The following is an 8250-nucleotide window of genomic DNA, read 5'->3' as shown; positions in this document are numbered from 1 at the left end:
ATTGAATGAAAGGTCCTTCAATTATCTTTCCAAATGTGTCCATATTTTGAAAATCGGTTTAATAGTTTTCAAAATATAAGCTTTTGGAAATGTTGGAAATTCCATCGATTACTTTGAGCTGTTGAAAACAAAAACAAATGATATTACCTACATAAGTGCTTTATGTAGTATTGCTTGTTATTATGCATCAAGGTGACATATTTTAAAACAGACGTTCATTAATAATCATTTAAATATAACTTATATTTGTTTTAAACTCTGCAAATCAGTTACTTTCTAAATGTTCGCCTATTCACTGTATAAAGTTTATCGATAATCGACTGCCTCTAGAAGCAGCTGTTTGCACACATAACTAGTTAAGTGCGCGATTTATGTCGAATGTAATAATTTCAAATTGTGAGTAAATTTTATCAAAATGAGTAAGCGACACATCAGGCGATTAATAAAAAGGCAAAAAGATATTTACATAAATAAACTCAGTTCATTAGGTGATAGTGAAAGAAGTGAAAGTGTGGCAGAAGTTGTGGGAGAATCACAGTTCGCAGTGGACGCGCGTCCAGAAGTAGAGGCTGATATTGAATCAGGGCGAAATAATATAGAAAGGAGCGATTTAAAAGTTAAACTTGTGCAGTGGTATTTAAAAAATAGACCGTCACGAAAATGTTTGGAGGATTTGCTACAGATTTTAAAAAGTGGAAATTTAGATGTGCCTTTAAGTGCTGAAACCCTTATTGCCAATCATAGGCAACGAGCTGTAATAGAAAATGTTTCTCCTGGCTCTTACTGTCATATAGGTGTAAAGAAGCAACTGGAAAAGTTGGCTAACGGTTTAGATAGTTGCGAATTGATACGTGTGGACGTGAATGTTGACGGCATACCACTTTACAGAAGTTCCCGTACACAGTTGTGGCCAATTTTGTTGAGGGCAGTGAATATTAGAAATACCCCAGTGTTCCCTGTGGGAATTTATTTGGGTACTAAGAAGCCTGATTGCATTGACGCTTATTTATCAGCATTCGTAAATGAAATTAAAAATGTTTTGGATCGTGGAATAGAATTATTAGGAAGAGTTATTAAAGTTGAGATTCGATCACTTGTGTGTGATGCGCCAGCTAAGGTGTTTATTTGCGGTATACCTGGCCACACATCGGCATTTGGCTGCACAAAATGCACACAAGTCGGAAGGAAAGTAAATAATGTATTGGTATACGGTGTAGAAAGTGGTGAACTCATCTCTGATGAAGACTTCTGTAACAGAATGAATGAAAGGCATCATTTGCCACAGTATAGGGACAAACAGACACCATTAGAAACCATAGGCGTAAGAATGATTAGCCAAGTGGCTATAGATAGTATGCACCTAATTGATTTAGGTGTAATGCGAAAGTTTCTACTCCGAGTGTTGCAGGATAAAGTTAATATGAAGGTATCCAACGAAAATAAAAATTACATTTCGAATAGCCTAAAATCACTTGAAATGTGTATTACTAAAGAGTTTGTGAGGAAGCCAAGGGGATTTGATGAAATTTATAACTGGAAGGCCACGGAATTCCGGCAATTCCTGCTTTATACAGGACTTTCTGTCTTGAAGAATAGAGTTGACGATAATATATATTATGAGTACTTGCTCCTGCATTGTTCTTGTAGGCTATTGCTTTGCCCTAAAAGTTATACCTCGAATACGCAAATAGCACAAAATATGTTATCTTTATTCGTCCAAAATTTTCCAGTTGTCTTTGGAGAAACAAGCGTCACATATAATGTGCATCATTTGCTTCACTTGACAAATAGCATCGAAGAGATAGGTTTGATATCAGAATCATCAGCATATGATTTTGAAAATTATTTACAAATTCTAAAACGATATGTTAAAAAGCCCACACATATTTTGCAACAACTTTATAAAAGAATTTCGTATGAAAGTTTCAACACTGAAACTGCTTTTGATGGTTTGAAACTGGCTAAGAATGGAGAATATAAATATTTTCGTAACAATTGCGTTTCCACTGCGAAACACCCTGATAACTACTGTTTAATAAAGCCTTATGTTCCCATAGAGATACAAAGATTTACATATGATAATGGTGGTTCAGTCGTAGGGAAGAAATATTCGAATGTTCGAAGCTTTTTCAGTGAGCCTGTTGACTCAATAACTTTAGGAATAAGTACAGTTGATTTAAATTTGCCAGACGAAGAAGTACTGTTTCCTGTGAGTGAAATAGAATGTAAATTGTTAGGCCTGCCGCATGTTGGTCGCTTACTCTTTCTCCCAATTCTACATGATTGCCGTTATATCAAATACAAATCTTGAGTATTTAAACGCTTATAGATTTAAGAGGAGAAAAAGAAATAAGCGCAAGGCCATTCAAAAGGAAACTAGTCCATAAAGATCCTCCACCACAACGTAAGTAATGTAATTTGTAGCTACACCCATGACTAAAATAATATAGACGCCTTGTTTTTACCAATTTTGGCTATGTTTATTTTGTTTACGTAATATTTATTATTTTTTATAAAAGTGCATCGGAATGGTTAACAAAAACCATATAAATTCATATTACAAACTTTGTGCAAAAATTATTTAAATTCGTATTTCAAAATTTCATCTAAATTCCCAACTGTTTAATTTTTTAATATTAAATAAACAAAAGAAACGTTTCTATTAATTTCGCCATGGGTTTACATGTGTTCACATGGTGTTTGTTTTTTGGAAAAGCAGGAATGTTTTTTCATGAAATATCTTTTGTTGTAAACTTTGTACAAAACTTATTAAATTTTCATTTAAATTCCGAAGCTTTTAACTGGAGGCTTATGAAATTTTTGGGTATACAGTTTTGTAGCCCATTTCATTTTAATATAACAAAATGCACGCTTCAAGTGGCCAAACTTTGAATTGATTTTTGGCAATTTTTCTTGTAAAACGCAAATATTTAAAAAATATTTTGGTTAATTTGTAATAATTTTGCATGCATACGCATTTTTCTACATCATAAAATATTTGCGTTATACGAAGAAAAAAATCTCAATTCTATATAAAAAAAAATTGCCAAAAATCAGTTCGAAGTTTGGCCACTTGAAATGTGCATTTTGTTTTATTAAAATTAAATGAGCTAACGAAGCTGCATACCCTCTTAAAACATCGTAATTTAGATGAAAATTAAATAAATTTTATATACATATGTAAATTAGCAAAAAAAAACACTATGTGAACACTTGTTTCAGTCTCGTAAGTACATGTTTGTAATAAATTTTAAAAATTCAAAATAATTTTTTTGCAGACGCCACTTCAACCAGGGCTTGCACAAGTTGACTTACAGGAAAAAATTAAAGAAATTAATGGTATGTATATTCGAAAAGACAAGTTTTTGCTTCACTAACTTTTTGGTTATACTCTTTCCTTAGAAAATGCTGATAACTTAAAATCGTTTTTATTTGGAAAACTGGACCAAATTGAAAGTAAGGAATGGCGCTTTTACAAAAACTACAAAAGGAAAATGCACTTATTTTCTCCTTTCAGAAAATCAATTAGTCCAAAGGAAGGCCATAATGGCAGCATTAGCGAAGCAATAAATTTTAACCAACAAGCTTATTCGTAAAGAATCCCTTGCACAGCCTATAGCCCAACTTTTCCCAATTTAATCCGACGATGCTTTAGAAGCCGTAGATAACAAAATTTTTCCGGAGAACCGAGATAATTATGTAAATGTGCAACTAAATTATTACTGCTACATATTACATTTATGGCGGTTATTTAACCACAACTATTACTTTTTTACAGATTTCCATAATGAGCCAGCTACTGCAACATTCTGCTACGAAAAATATTAAAAATATCCTCGATGAATCAATAATAATGAGTTACAATGTTGACGGCACTCATGGCAAAAAAAGTTTGAAGTCATACAACATATTTTTTGCTGCGCTTTTAGGTAATTATCTATACAAATATATACTAAAATTAATTTCGTTACAACTAGTTTAAATCATTCGTAATTTTTATGTAGACGCTATTTCACATTTACCAAGCGACACAAATCTTGAAGAGCAGTTGCGCAAGGCCTTTAGAATTCACAAGAAACGCTATTTTAAAAACTCTGCGACATCAAACAAATGAGCCAATATCAAATGTTTTTTCCTTACCTATTGTTTCAAAATCAAAATTTTGTTTAAGGAAAACGCTTTATTTTTATTATTTTTTTGCTTCTAATTAAAATAGATTCTACAACTAAGCCGACTAATATCCGAGTTCCAAGGTTTGTGCGAAAATTTGGAAAATTTAATAAATGTTTATCAAAAGTTAAAAAAATTACAAAAAGTATACTGTTTATTAAGAAAAATTTCAAGTATGCAGTTTTATAGCCCGCTAAATTTTTAACAGCAAGTTTCAGAAGCTGCGAACTATCGCTGGCTTTTGACTGTTGAAGTTGTTTCTTATATTGTTTCTTATATGGATGAAAATAAGCAGGTTTGTCAAAAAAAAAAATCAAAATTTAACGATAGTTCGCAGCTTCTTAAACTTGCTCTTAAAAATTTAATGGGCTATAAAATTGCATACTTGAAATTTTTCTTAATAAACAGTATATATTTTTTTATTTTTTTTAGCTTTTGATAAACATTTATTAAATTTTCCAAATTTTCGCACAAACCTTGGAACTCGGAGATTAGTCGGCTTAGTTGTAGAACTAATTATTATTTTATACAAAAATTCCAAATTTTTTTATTTAATACTTTTATACAAAAATGTCCAAAATTTTATTTGCTTAGACACAACGAAATAATGTCAAAAAACAGTGTGGTGTATTTTTGTTTGCATAATACCGTATGTATTAGCTAAGATTAAACGTCTTTTTCATATTTTAACACTTGAAATGTATTTTTAAGCATTGAATAGCTAAGTAAATCACTGTCTTTGCTTTGGAAACGTTATATCACCATAAGTATAACGGAAGTACATGCTTTTAATACTTCATATTTCAAACATGGAAATATATTTTTTTCATCCAAGCGCATAAATGCCTCGTAACCACGCAAGCTTACTTAATTTTGTATGGGAAACCGGTTTAATTATATTAGGTTTACGTGGCTACGACGCATTTTGAATGCGTAATATAGCTATAAATACATACGTTAGAGAAATACATCACAAATATTTCTGTCTTAAACAGCATAAAAAGTTGTTCCCTTCTTATTTCAAAAACTGAACCATGTATATGTATATTTTTATACCCGAGCGCACTTGTGCACAAGGGTATTATAACTTTGTTCACATAACGGTTGTTTGTAACAGGCAAAACGAATCGAGATAGATATAGACAAATGTATACATAAATGATCAGAATGAAAAGAGAAATCGATTAAGCGGTGACTGTCCGTCCGTCCGTCCGTCTGTGCACACGATAACTCGAGTAAAAATTGAGATATCTTAACGAAACTTGGTACGTGCACTTCTTTCGGGCGTGGGACGGATGGTATTGAAAATGGGCAAAATCGGACAATAACCACGCCTACCTCCCATATAACGGTAATTTTCAGAAATACGAAAACTGCGATATTTTAGTAATTACTGAAGATTATTAACTCAAAATTGATATTTACAATAATTTTTAGACGAAAAATAAGAATGTTATAAATTTTTGAAAAATGGGCGTAGCCACGCCCCATTATGGATACATATCTTGGCAACCGCTGCACCGATTTCTTCCAAACTTGGCACAGTTATTGGCCTTGGTACAGGATAAATCGGACAATAACCACGCCCACATCTCATATAACGGTAATTTGGAGAAATACGAAATCTTCGATAAATCAGTAAATATTAAAGCCAATTTATTCAAAATTGATGCTTTAAACAATTCCTTACCAGGAAATACGTCTATAATAAAATTTTTAGAAATGGGCGTGGCACCGCCCACTTATGATCACATATATGTATCTCGGTAACCGTTCTACCAATTTTGTACCAAACTCGGTATTTTTATTGTGCTTGCTACATAAAAGCAAAACGATGAAAATGATTGAAATCGGACTAAAATTATGGTTTTTCGTATAACGGTAAATTTTAGAAATGCTTGAAACGTCAATATTTTGAAATTTAAGGACGCTAATTTACTCAAAATTGATACACCCCGGCTTACCATGTAGCGGTAGCTTTCGGAAAGGTGAAAATCATATATTTAATATTTGCACCGGGTATTTAATGTTCGGCTCCGCTCGAACTTAGACTTTCTTACTTGTTATTTATGTAAATGAATTTAGAAAAACTTTTATGTTATTAAAATGAAATGAAATGAAAAATGTTTGTGATATCACTATAGATGTAAGAGAAATACATGTATGTATGTACATATCGATGGTCCTCTGTAATAACGGCAAAATTCAAAATACAAAAAAATAAAATCCTATACTACTGTTAAGTGGTTCATGCCATCCTTATCTAATCCACGTCTAATCCTCACTAAAGTAAGTAGTAAGGATTACTACACTAAGTAGTAAAGATAAGATATGGATAAGACAAGTATTAGAGACATTTCTGTATTAACTAAGAGAATGAATTTTTACTCGCATTTAAAAACTATTTTTGGAGGTCATATTGTTTTTAAATTAATACAAATATTTTTATTTCGTTTTTGAGATATCATTATGCACTTGTGGCCAAATACATTTTGCCCCCTTTGTAAAACTGTTTAAACTTATTCAAAACAAAAAAAAATAAATAATCTCCTGAAAGTTTTGTAGTAAGCAAAGTGCAAATTTTCCGGCGCTGAAAATTACTGCTGATTTTTGATAATTTTTTTTTCTAGACTGTTGAGCATTTTCTCCTATATAAAAATAAATTTTGTTAATATGTTATATGGAAGAAAATGCGTAACAGGTACTGTAAACTTGCACTTAACTTAACAGAATTGAATTCTGATTAAAAAAATTTTAATTCTGAAGAAAAATTTTTAGTTTTTTTGTAATTGTTCACAAAGTATGAAACTTGAACCACCAGTTTAGGTGTAAGAGGAATATATAATTAACCATAAGATTTCTATATTAACTAAGATAACGAGTTTTTTCTTCGTATTTCAAAACTTGAAAAGTTGTGGTATTTTTGGATGTTGTTTTGAATTCAAAAATAAAACATTCATTTTGAAAACTTTAACTGTTTTTTTTTTTTTTAAATAGTACTGTTTACACTTATATATATTTATATATATTATATAATACATACTTATATGATATGTATATAATATATACTTATATATGTATTTATATTTATGTATCTTATATATTTTTCTCACTGACTCATAACTATGAATTTTTAAACATGTTCGGACCTATCCCTTTTTGCACCAGTTCAAGACTATCTATTTTTGAACTAGCACAGAGCTGCTTCCTTTTACACCATCTCAGAACCACCCGTAATAGGACCAGTTCGGAACTATCCCTGTTTGCACCAGTTCAGGAGTATCTATTTTTGAACTAGCACAGAGCTGCTTCCTTTTACACCATCTCAGAACCACCCGTAACAGAACCAGTTTAGAACGCGTTCTAAAGTTCTGCAGAGGTGGCAATTTTCACTTCGTAGGACATCGGCATGTAAAAAGAGACAGTTGAAAGCATTGCGTTGGGATAGATCGAGAATCAGTACCGCCTCTTAAAGAGCTAGTTCTGCGCTAGTCCTGAACTAGCGCGATTTACTGCAGGGATGCAAAATGAATTAGGCACACTAACACATTATCACTTTTAGCTAACGCTTGTTTGGGGTAGTGCCCACCTCTGAAAATGAGTAACCACAAAGCGTAGGCAAAACGAAAAGACCTCAAAACATAAATGTATGTGATTGCAAAAAATCAATGTAAGCAAGAGAACAGAGCAAATTCCTCACTACTGGCCTGCCAACCAATGTTGCCACAAAAACATTACCAAATTCCTCCAAAAAATTAAAAATCCTCAAAATCCCAACAAATTACTCAAAAATTTTCTTATTACAGATATCTAGATATGAATATTGTGTACTGCATACTATTTACAGGTACTTAGTATGAAAATTATTTAATTACATTCTCCAATTCAATTGGTACATTTGTTCTTGCGGCTCAAACATCATTAAATTTTATGCCTTGTCAGTTCTACACCTTTTTAAACTACTAAATATACGTTCTACTGAAGCATTAGAAAGGGGCTATATTAGTAATGCAGAAATACTTTTTTATACCCGAGCGCACTTGTGCACAAGGGTATATTAATTTTGTTCACATAACGGTT

General features: G+C 31.8%; 1 protein-coding gene and 1 long non-coding RNA gene across 2 annotated transcripts in view; one reads left to right on the top strand and one right to left on the bottom strand.

The window, feature by feature from the left end:
• Nucleotides 1-8250, bottom strand: part of LOC118747114 (monocarboxylate transporter 13) — a 48950-nt gene that overhangs the window by 31175 nt on the left and 9525 nt on the right. The window lies entirely within an intron of this gene.
• LOC118747123 lies at nt 326-5279 on the top strand. Its single transcript, XR_004993926.1, has 7 exons — nt 326-396; nt 2330-2404; nt 3279-3339; nt 3403-3456; nt 3518-3699; nt 3779-3929; nt 4005-5279. It is a non-coding gene; the product is annotated as an uncharacterized LOC118747123 (long non-coding RNA).

Source organism: Rhagoletis pomonella, unplaced genomic scaffold (assembly GCF_013731165.1).
Source record: "Rhagoletis pomonella isolate Grant_MI unplaced genomic scaffold, Rhpom_1.0 Rhpom_scaffold_00001, whole genome shotgun sequence".
In the NCBI taxonomy this organism is placed as follows: domain Eukaryota; kingdom Metazoa; phylum Arthropoda; class Insecta; order Diptera; family Tephritidae; genus Rhagoletis; species Rhagoletis pomonella.
Note: the sequence above shows the minus strand (reverse complement) of the source record. Positions and strands in the feature narration are given on the sequence as shown.